The sequence below is a fragment of the Phycodurus eques genome, chromosome 14 (assembly GCF_024500275.1).
Source record: "Phycodurus eques isolate BA_2022a chromosome 14, UOR_Pequ_1.1, whole genome shotgun sequence".
Classification (NCBI taxonomy): Eukaryota; Metazoa; Chordata; class Actinopteri; order Syngnathiformes; family Syngnathidae; genus Phycodurus; species Phycodurus eques.
The window spans coordinates 18440108-18456553 of NC_084538.1; positions in this window are offsets into that span (position 1 = coordinate 18440108).

A 16446-nucleotide genomic window follows, 5' to 3' on the forward strand; every position below is an offset into this window, starting at 1 on the left:
CAGCACAAAACAACACAAACTGCTTCACGCATTTTGCCATCCTTACTGTATAATGGGGCAATTGCAGTTGTATGGCAGAAGCACAGCACTGACTCATAACCAAATAACATATTTGACCTTACATAATGCTAAAGCTTCTGATCATATTTTTTTGTGCCTTGTGAGAGATTGTGTGATGTATCCCTCTCAAGACTCCCACTCAGCAGTAGCACCACCAGTGGTGACCAATCTAAGCATCACACTAACTCTAAAACGCAGACCTCAGCCAAGGATGAATTATTAGTGGATGTTTAAAAATTGAATTGTTTGTATTTGTTGTATGGCAGGCTTCTTCCCACTTCATGGAGGATGCTATAATATGTTATGAATGGACTGTCACTGCTATTTTGATTCAGGTGTACTGAGTCATTGGTAGTGTAATGGTTCACAAGCTGTCGCTGACTCATGTTCAGCGAGTGTGGAAACAACTCCTACTTAATGAGCTCTACATAATTGCCCAGTGAGTGAGTGACTTGTTTAGGGTAAAGTCCACCTTTTGTCTCAAGTCAGTCGAGATAAACTCCTGCTTTTTCTGTGACACTGGATAAGCGGCATTGGGAATTGATCAGAATCAGAATCAGATAGCATTGCTTAACTCTTTAGCAAAAGTATTGGATAATTGAAACATGTTTGCTTATGCATCCTAGAAATTGTCCCATTAATGTTAATGTATTAAGGTACAAGATGTTGACGAAATTCTCCATACTTCAACTGCGATAGGTTTAGGTATTAATTAATAATATGTGTATCATTGGGTTTGTTGGAGACTCGGTAAACGTGGGGTTCAATTCACACTAAGTGACGCGTTATTATGAATCGCGCTCGAGTTTTGAGTAAAACACGCACCGTTGCAATATGATTGGCTGCTGCATCCAGGCAGGACATGCCCTACTGCATGTACATCCATACGGGAAGGGTAGGCTTTGCAGATGAAATTAGATGATCTTTCCAAATATTTGTCACATTTGTACAAAATAAAAACAATCAAGTTTGTTAGCGTTACGGTGTGTTAGGGTTAGTGGGATTCATAATAATGTCTCCATGACACTTCCTTCATGAGGTGGACTCAGTACCAAAGGCGGCAGCACCAGGCAGGCACTGAGGGTATGCATGTTTTCACCCCTTATTCATTGCCCTGCGTGGTGCTTATCTGAGCATACAGTATGTTGCTAATCAGTAGCATAATTATGCATTACTTCAGGAAATTTTCTGCTTATGAGATTTTCATGACAATGTTTACCTGCTTACTTCAATGATATTAAATTTTTCTTCCAAATGGTTTTGTAGAGGCGGCACGGTAGACGACTGGTTAGCACATCTGCCTCACAGTTCTGATCCCAGCCTCGCCTGTGTGGAGTTTGCATGTTCTCCCCGTGCCTGCGCGGGTTTTCTCCGGGCACTGCGGTTTCCTCCCACATCCCATAAACATGCATGGTAGGTTGATTGAAGACTAAATTGCCCGTAGGTGTGAATGTGAGTGCGAATAGTTGTTTGTTTGTATGTGCCCTGCGATTGGCTGGCGACCAGTTCAGGGTGTACCCCGCCTCTCGCCCGAAGATAGCTGGGATAGGCTCCAGCACGCCCGTGACCCTTGTGAGGAGAAGCGATAAAGAAAATGGAAGGACGGATGGATGGTTTTGTAGAATATCTTAAGGAAACTTGTCGCATGTTTTGTTGGTGTTACAGTATATTTAGATGTATCTGCTACATTTTGTTATGAAAATATTGCTATTTTTTAACTCTATGATGTGTATTTAATTTTTAAGCATGGTTGAAGTCTTGGTTGAAAGTCCCCCCTAGCACTGTAACCCCCACTCCACAAGTTGTACTTCTGCCTCGCTCAGCACTTCGCGTCACACTTTGCCAGATTTGTGCATATGCTGTAATGTACTTCTTTCAATAACATAAGTCCCACTCTCTTGAAAATCGCGTATCTATTGTCATTTGGAGTAATATCAATTGGGCATTGCTTTATATCTGATTCTATGACAGCCCCTCAATTTTAAGAGGAAGGTGTATTTTTTTTTTTTTTCCAAAGTTTGTGGCGTCCTTAGCATCAGCCTATGTTGCCTAATTGGGGAATAGGCCCTGCCGGTGAGTGCAAGTGTCCTTACATTCATTCCGTCTATGCTGTTAATTCAGTAAAATGTCCAGAAATAGTCTCTCTCGCTTTCTCGCTCTCTCTGTCTGTCCGTCTGTGTGCCTCTCTCTCTCGCTCTCTCTTTCTCTCTGTCTGTCTGTCTGTCTGTCTGTCTGTCTCTGTCTCCGTGTCTGTCTCTGTCTTTCTCTCTCTCTCTCTCTCTTTCTCTCAATCTCTCTCTCTCTCCCTCCCTCCCTGTATGGGGCTTTTGAAGCAACATGTGTCCTCTGGCGAAATGTGAAAAATACTGTCCCTTCTTCTTTTTCTGCAAACCCAGCTTTAACTGTTTATCATCAGCTCACAATCAAATCTAATCACTTGTTTACATGCTGCTATAAATCTTATCTACTTTTTGTTTTCATGTAAATCCACTATTTGCATTTGAACATGTTCTTGTCTGCATTCTAAATGGGTTTTATAAAATATGCATTTCAAAATACTAATTTGCCCAGAATCTTATGCAATCCTTATTTGTATTCAAAGGAAGGAAGGAGGCTGTTTGATCAATGCTAGTAATAGCTGTAAAAGTGTGATTGGGAGGTGTGGGGGGTTTGGGAGGTGAGGGGGGTTTTCAGCTTGAGTGTGTCACGTATGATGTCATTCACTGATGTGCATCTAGTTGCTACGGTTACACCATTGCTTTCATAGTGACGCTCGCCGCAGAGAAAATAGTTCTGCCCGCCTGGTCACCTGAACTGTGAAATCCATTCCATAAATACAATATAAAAAACAAACCACAAAATACAAACATTAGTCCTTTGTTCACACTCTGCGCTTATGTATTTGTAATAAAATAATGTAATAAGTAACCTTTATCCAAAAAAAAAGGAGAAATTCGCTTTGTTATACATCCCATGTTATACATTGCTACACATTTGCACACGGTCAGACATTACAATCATTTATTTTCTTCAGCTTTTTTCTTGCTTGTCAGCTCCAATACACAGTCGTCCTGATGACCACGGAGTTATAAAAAGTAACGTTATAAAACAGGCAGCTAATATGTCCTCCTCCCATCTGTCTCTATTTCTCTGTGTTCCATGACGCAAAGCCTGAGTGGGAGTGGATAAACCTTCTGCTCCCTGAGAGAACTGAGTGGGCTGCTGCCATCCGCTGTGCACGCACCAGAGTTGGAGGCAGCGATGGAGGACAATAGAGAAACGAGGATGAGAGGGAGGAGGGGTTGCATGCATCTATGGGGACACATCTGAGCAAGAGTGAAGTGGAATGGGTTGGAATGAGGAAAGGAAAGTGAGTGGTAGAGATTAGTGTATGTGAAAGAGTCACAAATGAGTGAGGAGACAGACAGAGCAGGAAGGGCTGGTGAGAAAAATGTCTAATAATGGAAGCATAATGAAAGGAGCAGACAAACCACTTCAAGCCTTTCGAAGCACCTCAGAAAGTCACTCTTGATAAATGCGAAGGTCGAGCCATTGGAGATTTTCTGGTAGCGTCTTATGATCCCAACCTAATGTTGTGTTTCTAGGTGGCTACAGGTTAGTAGTAGATGAAGTCAGCCAATCAGAATACCAAACAAACAACATCTCAGATTAGTACCTTCATAAAATAACCATCCCTAAAAATAGCATACAATGTTTCAAAAGAGTTCATAACCATAACATTTTTGTATGAGAAAATGAATAGTGGAATATGCCCCTTCCATTTCATTGAATATAACTAATTACATTTGATTACATTTTGATCACTTTTTTGACTGACTATGTCTGCGGCAGCAGGACCCTAGGATGTTTCCTCGAAAACGTGGATTAAAACCAAGATCATCATGTTTGAATTACCGTAACCACATACGTATTTGTTCTTTACACAAATAATTAACTCGTAACAAAACATGATTCAATGTAAATACATAATACACATGTTTGTTGCATTATGCGTACAGCATGTGGGAAACCATCATAGCATACCATGTTGACCTAATGACAAATTTAGACAATATCGCTAAGTGAATGTTCAATAAAAGAGTAAGAGAAAGAGTAGTGGAGGCTAGACTCAAGACAGAAGTGAGTATTTGCGAGCACCAGTATGGCTTCATGGCTAGAAAGAGTACTACAGTTGCATTATTTGCCTTGAGGGTGTTGATGGAAAAGTACGGAGAAGGTCAGAAGGAGCAACATTGTGTCTTTGTGGATCTGGAGAAATCCTATGACAGCGTACCCAGAGAGGAACTGTGGTACTGCATGCGGAGTGGCAGAGAAGTATGTTAGAATAATACAGGACAGGATTATTTTTTTAAATGTTCACATTTTAGATTTTGTTCATGCTGTGCTTTGAAAGAGTTGCAGGACCATGGCTGTCAAATATATTTAGAAGAAAATTAAAACTAAATAGAGAATGCTCTTTAACTGTCATGTTTTTTAAAATGGATTTTTATGGTCTTGGTCTTGCCTCGGCCTTGGCTTATCTTGATCTTGGTCTTAAATGGCTCGGTCTCGAGTCCCGAAAATCTCGGTCTTGTCTTGGTTTCGGTGAGTTCTGGTCTCGGGCAAATTTTGGTCTCAGGTAGTGTGATATTGAGCACAACACTACAAATAGTTATGCAAATGATCAACACCAAAGTCGTAGCCACGTAGAAAGTGACCTGAAGCTAGCGCTGTTGCCATAGGCCTACTTCGCAAATAGAAGCAACTGATTTTATAGTGTTTGTATAAAATGTCACCCAAGTTATTCACCATAATAAAAATGACAAGATGAAGAGTTTGCAACCACAAAAGCTAACAGTTAGCTTAGCGTTTTCTGTATCGTCTTCTCGCTCCACTCTTTCTTTATTTTCCAGCAGTCTTGATGCCCTGTGGCACCATGTTGGATCTCATTTGTCAATCTTGGTTGGGATCAGAGACATAGTGTTTGATCGTCTGCGTGTGGCGTGCTGTGTTGGTCATCTCGAGGACACCACACACGTTTTTCTCTCGTCAAGGCTTGCTTTCTCTCACACTTTAAAGATTGGGTTCGATACTACGTGTTTACATCCCTTCGTGTTGCAGTGGTGGCTATTTTGCAATTTGGCTAAATCCGGCTCTGATGTACCAAGTGACACCTTCTGTTTCCATGCTTCCGGTCGCTAGGCAACGTCAGCAATTATGCTAGTGCCAAGAGAGGAAAGAGGAAGTAGCACCCTGTGGCCCACCTGCCTCCATTCATCTTGGCGACGCTGGTAAGGTTTTGTCGCTCACTCAGTGAGGCATTTCCATATTGAGCCAGTGACGAGGTCCGCCGCAACATGCTGCGCTTCCAATCGCTTTCATTATATTTGCAGGCTTTCACTGTGTCCTGGGCAACAGATTGGCAAGGATTTTTACGTGGAACCAATGATGGTCCCTTCCACAAAACACTGCTGCCCTCTGTTGTTCTTTTCAGCCTCTCTGAAAACAACTGAAGATAAGGGAATCACAAATTGAGAGTTTATAAAAACAAAAAGACAACATCCTAAGGCCACAAGAACACCTATGGAGGAAACTGATGATACTGTACGTGGTGACCTCACCAAGTATCATATTCAAGTAGAGGCGGCAAAAGTACTGTTCACACTCTGTATTTAGGTAGAACTACAGTACAGAGTGGTAAAAAAAAGTAGATTCAACTCCTGTACTTAAGTTAAACATTTTTAAAAACTACAGACTGTTAATGTGCCGACGTGCAAAGGAAAAAAGTACACGATATTTTTTACTCTCAATTATATGCAATACCTGTCTTAATAACTTAACATACATACTTAACATAACTTAAATATTGAAAAGAAACGTGGTTTAAGCGCTAGCTAGTGTTGGCTCAACTTTTTGAACAATGTGTTTCCATACCTTTTCTAAAGTTGTGAACTGCTAAATTAGCTAATGATATCACCTGAAAATTATTCAGAAAAAAAGAGATGATTCCTAATGAGAAGTAGAATTTTTGAATGCCAGAAAGCTGGTGGATTTTAGGCTGGCACAAGAACATGCATTCACCACAAATGCTTTTCGGAGCTGACAATATCAGACATTTCTCTTAAATATGTCTATGGATGGGAATATCGGGCGGCACGGTGAGCGACTGGTTAGCACATCCACCTCACAGTTCTAAGGTCCCAGCTCCAAATCCGGCCTCCCTGTGTGGAGTTTTCCTGTTCTCCCCATGCCTGCGTGGGTTTTCTCCGGGTCCAAAACATGCAAGATAGGTTAATTGAAGACTAAATTGTCCATAGGGGTGAATGTGAGTGTGAACGGTTGTTTATATGTGCCCTGCGATTGGCTGGCGACCACTTCAAGGGTGTGCCCCGCCTTTTGCCCGAAGTCAGCTGAGATAGGCGCCAGCACAACCGTGACCCGAGGGAGGATAAGAGGTTCAGAGAATGGATGGATGGGAAGATGTTGTTTCTCCAAATAGGTTGACCTCGTCAATAATGCTCTCTGGTTCACGTTCCCCCATTTCGCTGCATGTGCTAAAGCCTCCTGCATACCGAGCGATGCAGCCATACTCGAGTGAACACTCACGCAGTGCGCGAGTGTTCGCCAACTATTTTCATGAGTGGCCGATCACTCTGCCACTGGATTTGCAGTTGTGCAATGTAGCAGAAAAAAGAAAAACGGGAGCCACAGAAGTGAGCACACACATACAACCGTAACCAAAGACCATCCCAAACTGTTAGGATCTAACAAAGACCCAACTCAACTGGGAAACTCTAGACCTTTTGGGTTCATTGAACTGATGCAAGTCAAGTTTTGGAAAGCAAAAGCAAGCTCTGAACTGATTGGGCCCACAGGATGAAGGCAGGGCCTACACAAATGTGTCAAACATGAGGGAATCGATTTGTTGGACAGAGACCATTGCCGACGTCACCATGTGAATCCAATCATTAATCCGTAAAGAATAATGCAGACGCAGTTGGGTGAGCTATACAGCCTATCCCAGCTGACTTTGGATGAGAGGCGGGGTATACCCTGGACTGGTCCCAGCCAATCACATGCCACATTTAGACAACCAACCATACACCCTCACCTACAGTGTGTACAATTTAGTCTTCAATTAACTTCATGTGCATGCATGTTTTTGGAACGTGGGTGGAAGCTAGAGTGCCCTGAGATTCAAATCATGAAACTCCTAAGAGTGAGGCTGATGTGCAAACCACTAATTCACCTTAAACCCAGTAAATGAACCATATTTCTCGACATAAACATTGATGCTAATTTCCATTAGCCGTGAATAGTGCTTTGCCTAATATCTTAGCCTTAAGCTAAGAGACTTTCATTTGACAAAATAACATCGTTTGAGTGAGCATTTTGGTGTTTAAATATACAACGATAAATTCTCTTTTGTTTTATGTGCCAGTTTTATGTTAAACTCCAACGGGACAAACTGGATAAACAGCTTGAAGCAAACACATTGTGCCTCTTATTTAGAGAACTGTGTGAGCGAGCGTGAGAACAGGTGCTAAGGAATAAAGTGTGTTTGAATAAATGTAAATGTGTTTAAAGTGTGTAGGAGGGTTAAAAAACAACTTCTTTATATATACCCCGATAAATGAGTGTTCAGTAATTACACCAATTTTCGTCAGGTATGAATAAAATACACAACAGCACAGCCTGCACTTTCTTAGCGATGCACATATGTTTTTGTTGTTGTTGTTGTTGTTTTTATCTGGGAGTCCTCCATCTTGCAGCACAATGCCAAAATGTCACATCAAAACAGCAGTGCGTCCAAGAACAGCTGTACAGAAATGTTCTGTACTTTCTGTACTTTTCTGAGACTGAAATCAAACATGGCAAGTAGTCATTCAATCAGTTTGTAGATCCTACCCCCACGGAAAATGTTCTTGGGCCATCTCGAAAGTACGACGGAGCTTTTCCACCAATCAGCCCAGGAACTTTGAGTTCCTGGGCTGATTGGACTTTGAGTTCCTGGTTGCAAAGGGTTCCTGTGGCCCATGTAGTTTGTGTTTCCATTTGACTTATTAGTTCAGGGTAGCTTAAGCAAATGAGGTTGATGTTGCTCTTTACTGACACCTCCATCCATCCATCCATTTTCCGAGCCGCTTCTCCTCACTAGGGTCGCGGGTGTGCTGGAGCCTATCCCAGCTATCATCGGGCAGGATGATTACCAGCTGGTTACCAGCCAATCGCAGGGCACATAGAAACAAACAACCATTCGCACTCACATTCACACCTACGGGCAATTTAGAGTCTCCAATTCATGCATGTTTTTGGGATGTGGGAGGAAACCGGAGTGCCCGGAAAAAACCCACGCAGGCACGGGGAGAGCATGCAAACTCCACACAGGCGGAGGACCGGGGATTGAACCCCGGTCCTCAGAACCAGTCGACCACCGTGCCGCCTTTACTGACCCCTACTGGATCTAAAAAAATGCTGGTATTTCAAGCTTTCAACTTAGTGTCTTATTTTATATCTTAATCTAACTTTCAAATATTTTTGATACCTTTAAAACTCAGCCCTTTATCCAGCTGAGGCAATTAAGAACTGATTCTCATTTGCAATGCCAATCTGGCTGCAGACAGTCTTTGACGTAGGGATTTCCATCATATACAGGTATTTATTCTATTACCTGAATACTTACACAGTAAAACAGCCCGCTGGCACTTTTCCATCCACTGGACCGGATCTGAGGCACCCTTTCGGGTGAGGTCAGTCAGGGGGCTAGTCAAGTCTGCAAAGTTGGGAATGAACCGCCGATAGTAGCCTGTCAGCCCCAAGAACCGCCTCACCTCCTTTTTTGTCTAGGGCCTTGGACAGGCCGCAATTGCTGCAGTCTTATCTACGTGGGGCCGCACCTGCCCGCCACCCAAGTGGTACCCCAGATACCGTACCTCCCTCCGTCCAACTACACACTTCCTCGGGTTAGTGCTGAGCCCAGCCTGCCTCAATGACTCAAGCCCTGCCGCCACCTCCCGCACATGCTCCTCCCAGCTGTTGCTGTGGATGATCACGTCGTCCAGGTAGGTGCCAGCATACGTAACTTGGGGACTCAGTTCACGATCCGTGAGGCGTTGGAAGGTGGCCGGGGCACCAAACAAGCCAAATATTAGCGTTGCGAATTGGTACAAACCATATGGAGTGGAGAAGGCCATTTTTTCCTTGGAGTTTGGAGACAATGGAAACTGCCAGTATCCCTTGGTTAAATTCCGTGTCAGAAAAAAGCGAGCAGTGCCCAGTGCCAGGAGTTCGTCGACCCGGGGCATTGGGTAGGCACCAAACTTTGAAACTTCATTGACCTTGCGATAGTCGACGCAGAACCGAAGAGAACCATCCTTCTTGACCACAAGAACAATGGTGCTAGACCAGGCACTGTTGGACTCTTCTATTACTCACAACCTCCAAAACTACTTTTCTTTTGTGTTCTGGTAAATGATACGTACCGTCATGCCTGTCAGTCTCAATATGATGCTGCGGCCCGGTAGGGGAGAGAAGACGTCCGCGTAACAGCTTTGCAACCAGGCCACGTCCACTTGCTGGGGTGGTGTGAGATGGTCATCATAAAGGAGCGAGGTGGGATCGGTGGACTTTGGGACCTCAGCCCTCAACTCATCTGCCCTTGCTTCCTGCAAACCAGCGCTCCCCTCCTGCGGTCCACCGACAACCCGGACTCCTACCCTGCGATACCAGTCCTCCTTGGAACCCTGCCTATCCCGGATCTAGTTCTCGGATCCCTTTTTATTTGCTTCCAATCTACAATAAACATTCATTCACAAACTGCCCTCCCTCTCCTCTCTGCATCTGGGTCCAACTCGCAACCTAAATCCTAACACAATCAAGGGGGAACCTTCTGTACTGTGGTATTTTTTATTTTATTTGGTGGGGACACAGTGGAAACTCAAGCTACCAGGGTACCTGGGGAAATTCCTGCAAAGGTTCCTGCGGTGAGTAAGCCCTTGTACAGCAGCGGGTCTTTTTAAAATTACCAGGAACTTTTATTTTCTGAATAGTTTCTGTGGTGTGTGAACACAGCAAGTTCCTGCAAAAGTGCCTGGATCCAGGGTGATGTTACTCAGGTGTGAAATGGTCTTGGTAAAAGAGGCTATAGCTGGAGCAAGAATCAAAATTGCCAAAGGGTAACTTGACTGAAAATCCAAATGCAAACTCTAGCTAAGAGTCAACGATCCAACGATAATTGTGACTTGATGTGAGAGGCTTTTCACTGAGGAGACATAACACTCTTGTGTTCTTTGGTGCTTGGAAACGATATCATTGTGGATCGAAGCACGTTCTTTCCATAGAGAATTTTTAAAAATGTTGCATGTTGTGCAGGATGTGCTCATACAGATGGGAGAAAAAAAACAACTCCTCATGTCTAAATTTTAAAGAAATTTGATTACAGATTCAGCAATAGAAGCGACAACTTGAGAATGACACAACTACATTATTGTGTAAGTAGGCCTGTGATTTATTTTTATTATCACTTTTTCAATCCGTGAACAAAAAAATAGAAGCCTGGAAGACTAAAAGTAGTCTCTCCACGACAGATGGCTCCCACACTTTCTGCCAGTGGGTCAGTGGGTGAGGGAAGAGTGGATGGGAGTGGAGACAAGAGGCGAAGCTGTGGCCTCACGCCGCCATCCAGGGGAGAGTGTGGGCAGCACGGGCACAGAGAATGAGGAAGACAAGGACTTCCAAGGCCAAGTGGGTCAAGCTCTGCAGTATACGTCGCCAAAAATGGACATGATGACGCTCAACAGTTCGGCCTATTGATTTGTTAGCTGCTATTTCAGCAATGTTGAACAACAGATGATGGAGAGGAAAACTTGACATCATCAGCTCATATCACTTGCCCCCGCAATTTCTCTGATTGCGCAATCACCTGGGTAGACTCCAACATGGTTTACTGTGTATAGATTGGACCATATTTGCGAACAAGATTGCGTCTACTGCCTGATGACTGCATTCATTCATCGACTTCAGGATATGAATAATTGTAAAAATGTCAAAACAACAGCATTTCATTAATATCCCCATCACAATGTTTTCTCGTATTTTCTTCAGCTGCTCAAGTGCAATTTCCATCCGGAAGATGCCAAAAATACACCTCCTAACCCAAATTTGACCAAGGTGTAAAGAATTTTGGCTACATTTTTGTGTATATAAATGTACATTTTTGTGTATATAAATGTGTGTTTTTTTTGGGGGGGGGGGGTCTTGGAACTTACTCATCTATCAAATAAAGTGCTTATTTATGTTTTAAGATATCGCTTTTATTTTCTTGTCTCCGCTCTGAGGAATAATCTATCATGCAACTGTGCCAATTAAGAGTTTATGGAACACAAATGTCTGGTAAAATATCCAATTTTAAATTAGGATTATTTTTTCTAATGGTCCTTCATTATGTAGAGATCTACATAATGAAGGAACCAACATTTGTTTTGCAATGAAAGGTGGTTTTCTTCCTTCTGTCACACAAGTGTGAACAAACACCCATACCCAAGCAGTCGACCACAAACGAAAACATAACTTAACATAACTAGTTATCCGCACAGTCACATGATCCTTGCAGCATCTGCAAACTGCCGCAAAAGACCAGACAAGCCCACTATTCATGCTGTGGATCGTGTCAGCAATTGGAAATTTAAAAAGGAAAAGCTATTGTCTGTAAATACAAATTTAAATAGTGAATATTATACTGTAGGCTGCTATTGGCAAAAGGAAATGACTGCATTTCGACAAATAACTTTTAATTACTTGTTTTTGTAAGAAACATGATATATCGTTTGAGGGCCCTTAGCTTTATCCCAGAGGTCATATTAAAAAATATAATCTAACACAGCCTGACAAGGGTGTCCAAAAGATTTATAACTATCTGTGAAACGGGGATCGTTGCTGTAATCCAATTATGCATTGCTTCAACGGGAATACAGTTGCTGCCCTCATGTGGCCAAAAATGTCAACGTCAAGACTGAACATGGGCAATCCAGAAATGGACTTCAAAAGCATTTACCACTATAGCAGTTATAATGGGACCTTTGTTAGAGACTGATTTGGCATTGGAATTCAAATAACAAAAAAAGGAAAAATACATTTGACAGACTATGTCCACGTTGATTTGTTGGCTATATACAGTAGTAAATTGGATTTGCATTTCGTGAGAAGTGGAGTCAAGCCACAGGCTCCTTGGAGTTTACCAGGTCAGTGACCGGAGGCGTTAAATGGGAAAGCCTCTCACCCACTAGCAAAAATAAACTAAAGGCACGGCAACCAACTTGCTCTTCAGAAAAAATGAAAATGAATTTTAAGGAGTATCAAACCATTCACACGTAAAAGGAAAATCCTGCCTCACCAGTAGTAGATGAGTAATTTAATTTTCACTGAGAGTAGAATGAGTTTCTTGCGGGAATTTAATGTAGAATATAGTTTTAAATTGTATTAATCAAAATCCGGAGGCGGCACGGTGGACGACTGGTTAGAGCGTCAGCCTCACAGTTCTGAGGACCCGGGTTCAATCCCCGGCCCCGGCTGTGTGGAGTTTGCATGTTCTCCCTGTGCCTGCGTGGGTTTTCTCCGGGCACTCCGGTTTCCTCCCACATCCCAAAAACATGCATTTATTGGAGACTCTAAATTGCCCGTAGGCATGACTGTGAGTGCGAATGGTTGTTTGTTTGTATGTGCCCGGCGATTGGCTGGCAACCAGTTCAGGGTGTACCCCGCCTCCTGCCCGATGACAGCTGGGATAGGCTCCAGCATGCCCGCGACCCTAGTGAGGAAAAGCGGTTCAGAAAATGGATGGATGGATGGATAATCAAAATCCTTTGATAGATGACCATCTGCAACTATGGTATGGCATACCATCCATCCATTTTCCAAACGGCTTATCCTCACCAGGGTCGCGGGTGTACTGGAGCCTATCCCAGCTGACTCTGGGCGAGAGGCGAGGTACACCCTGAACTGGTCGCCAGCCAATCGCAGGGCACATATAAAGAAACAACCATTCACACCTACGGGCAATTTAGAGTCTTCAATTAACCTACCATAGGATGTGGGAGGAAACCGGAGTGCCCGGAGAAAACCCACGCAGGCACGGGGAGAACATGGAAACTCCACACAGGCGGGGGCGGGGATTGAACTCCTCAGAACTGTGAGGCAGCTGTGCTAACCAGCTGCCCACCATGCCGCCAGTTTGGAACACCATATGCTCAAATAAGTAATTATTTTAGGAGAGTCGGTGGTTGCAATGATTGATATTACCGAAAATGGATGCCCCATTGCGACCAGCTATACCAGACATACTTTTCTTCTCTTCTTTTCCACTGTCTCTCTGCGCTTGAGTTTGATTTCAAAAGATTTTTTCATCCTCTTTCGTTCGTTTCTAACTTCTCCCTTACCAATCATTGCTATTTCCTGGTCCACCACACATGCCTCTTCTATTCTTCCTTTGCTCTCATTTTCCTCATTCATCAACTCCTCAAAGTAATCTTTCATTCTTTTCCGCACAATACTGGCACCACATCAATCAATCAACACATTTCCGTTTCTATTTTCAATCACCCTAACCTGCTGCACATCCTTCCCATCTCTATCCCTCTGTCTGGCCAACTTGTATACAGTCCCCTCCAAAGGTATTGGAACAGCAAGGTCAATTCGTTTGTTTTTGTTGTATACTGAAGACATTTGGGTTTCAGATCAAAAAGATGAATATGAGACAAAAGTTCAGAATTTCAGCTTTTATTTAATGGTATTTGCATTGCGATGTGTTAAACAACTCAGGACACAGCACCTTTTGTATGAACCCACCCATTTTTTAAGTCAGCAAAAGTATTGGAACATGTGACTGATGGGTGTTGCCTTTTAGCTTGATTGCCAAAACATTAGATAGTGCTTGTTTTTGGCTTTGGGTTTCACCTTTGAAAACTGCATTTGCTGATAAGCAAACATGCAGACCAGAGAGCTGTCAATGGGAGAAAAGCAAACTATTTTGAAGCTGAGAGAAGAGGGGAAATCCATCAGCACTATTGCACAAACATTGTGCATAGCCGATACAGATTGGATTTTGCTGCAAACAAGTAGACAGATGAGCCACAAAAGTTTTGGAACAAAGTTTTATGGACTGATGAGACCAAGATTAACCTCTATCAAAGTGATGTAAAGGCCAAAGTATGGAGAAATAAAGGATCTGCTTAATGATTGAAAACACAGAAGCTCATCTGTGAGGCATGGTGGAGGTAATGTCATGGCTTGGGCTTGCATGGCTGCTTCTGGAACGGGTTCACTAATCTTTATTAATGATGTAACTCATGATGGTAACAGCTGAATGAATTCTGAAGTCGACAAAATCATTTTGTCTGGCAATTTATAGAAAAATGCATCCGAACTGATCAGGAGAAGCTTCATCATGCAACATTACAATGACCCAAACAGGCTGCAATAAAGGCCTGGAAAAGCATTTCAAATGAAGAATGCCAGAGTCTTGTGAAGTAAATGGGTCGCAGGCTTGATGCAGTTATTGTAAGTAAGGGTTATGCCACCAAATATACAATTTTATTCACTTTAAGTTAATTTAATAATGTCTGTTCCAATAATTATACTCACTTAAAAAGTGGGTGGCTTCAAACAAAAAGTGCTCTGTCCTGAGTTGTTTAACACATCTAGATGCAAATACCAAGAACTAAAAGCTAGAATTCTGAAATTTTGTCTCATATTTATCTTTTGATCTGAAACGCAAATGTCTTAGTATACAACAAAAACAAAGGAATTGAGCTTGAAACTGAAGCTCTTTCTCCCCTTCTTTAGTGTCCAACCTGGCACACGTCATCATATGTCTCTTGTTTGGCCGTTGCCACCTCTACCTTCACCCTATGCCACATTGCCATATATTTTTGTGTCCTCTCCTCCGTCCTCTCAGTGTCGCACTTCTTCTTGGCTAACTTCTTTCCTTGTATGATTTCCTATACTTTGAGGTTCCACCACCAAGTCTTCTTCTCCCCTTTCCTACCAGAAGACACACCAAGTACTCTGCTGTCTGTCCCTCTAATCATCTTGGCTGTAGCGGTCCAGTCTTCTGGAAGCTCCTCCTGCCCACCGAGAGCCTGTCTGACCTCTTCTCAAAAAGCCGCACAACATTCGTCCTTTCTCAGCTTCCACCACATGGTTCTCTGCTCTGCCTCTGTCTTCCTAATCTTCCTCCCCACCACCAGAGTCATCTCACACACTACCATCCTATGCTGTCTAGCAACACTCTCCCCTACCACTACCTTACAGTCAGTAACCTCCTTCAGTTTACATCGTCTGCACAAGATGTAATCCACCTGCGCTCCTGTAGGCCACCCTATGTTCCTGGAAAAAAGTGTTCACTACAGCCATTTCCATCATTTTGGCAAAGTCTACCACCATCTGTCCCTCCAAGTTCCTTTCCTGGATGCCAAACTTACCCATCACTTCTTCATCACCCCTGTTTCCTTCACCAACATGTCCATTTCATTCTGCGCCAATTACGACTCTCTCTCTGTCTGGAACGCTCAGAACTACTTCATCTAGCTCCTTCTAGAATTTCTCTTTCACCTCTAAGTCACATCCTACCTGTGGGGGCATAGCCACTAATCACATTTTACAAAACACCCTCAATTTCAAGTTTCAACCTCATCACTCGATCTGACACCTCCAAGGCATTCATGGCTAACTCTTCCTTCTACTCCATTTCTCTTCCCATCTACACCATGGTAAAATAATAAGCGCCTCACTTGTGGCACAAGAACAATACTGCACATCAACTGAGGACATCTATTGTGTCTCTTAACAGGAATCACTGCTTTATAGGACTAAAACCTCTGTCTTGACTCGTTTTTTTGTTGTTGTTGTTGTTGCTGAACACTTAGGCCTACTACTACTGTGTTTTAATGTTGCTAATAATGGGTAGTACTTGGGGCACTAACCTCAGTGAAAGGTGCCCACAATCCACATGGATTTTACATTCAGTAGTTAGATCGACATGAGAATTTTAAGCACATTATTTGAACGTGTTAAAACACAGGTGTCAAACTGGTGGCCCGGGGGCCAGATCTGGCCCGCCACATCATTTGTTGTGGCCCGCGAAAGCAAATCAAAATAACTAATTGTGTTCTGGTGTAATACCATTGGGATATTTACAACCATTTTTTTTTGGTTACCAATCCCCATTTGAAAAGAAATGTGATAGTTGAAAAACATGTTTTTATCGGCTTCTGATTTCAAAACTGGTTATTCATCAATGTGTTGTGTATACTGTCATAACAGTATATGAGCTAATCTTTCATTTATTTGCGTCCACAGTAGTAGCGGCCCTCCGAGGGAAGTCATAACTGC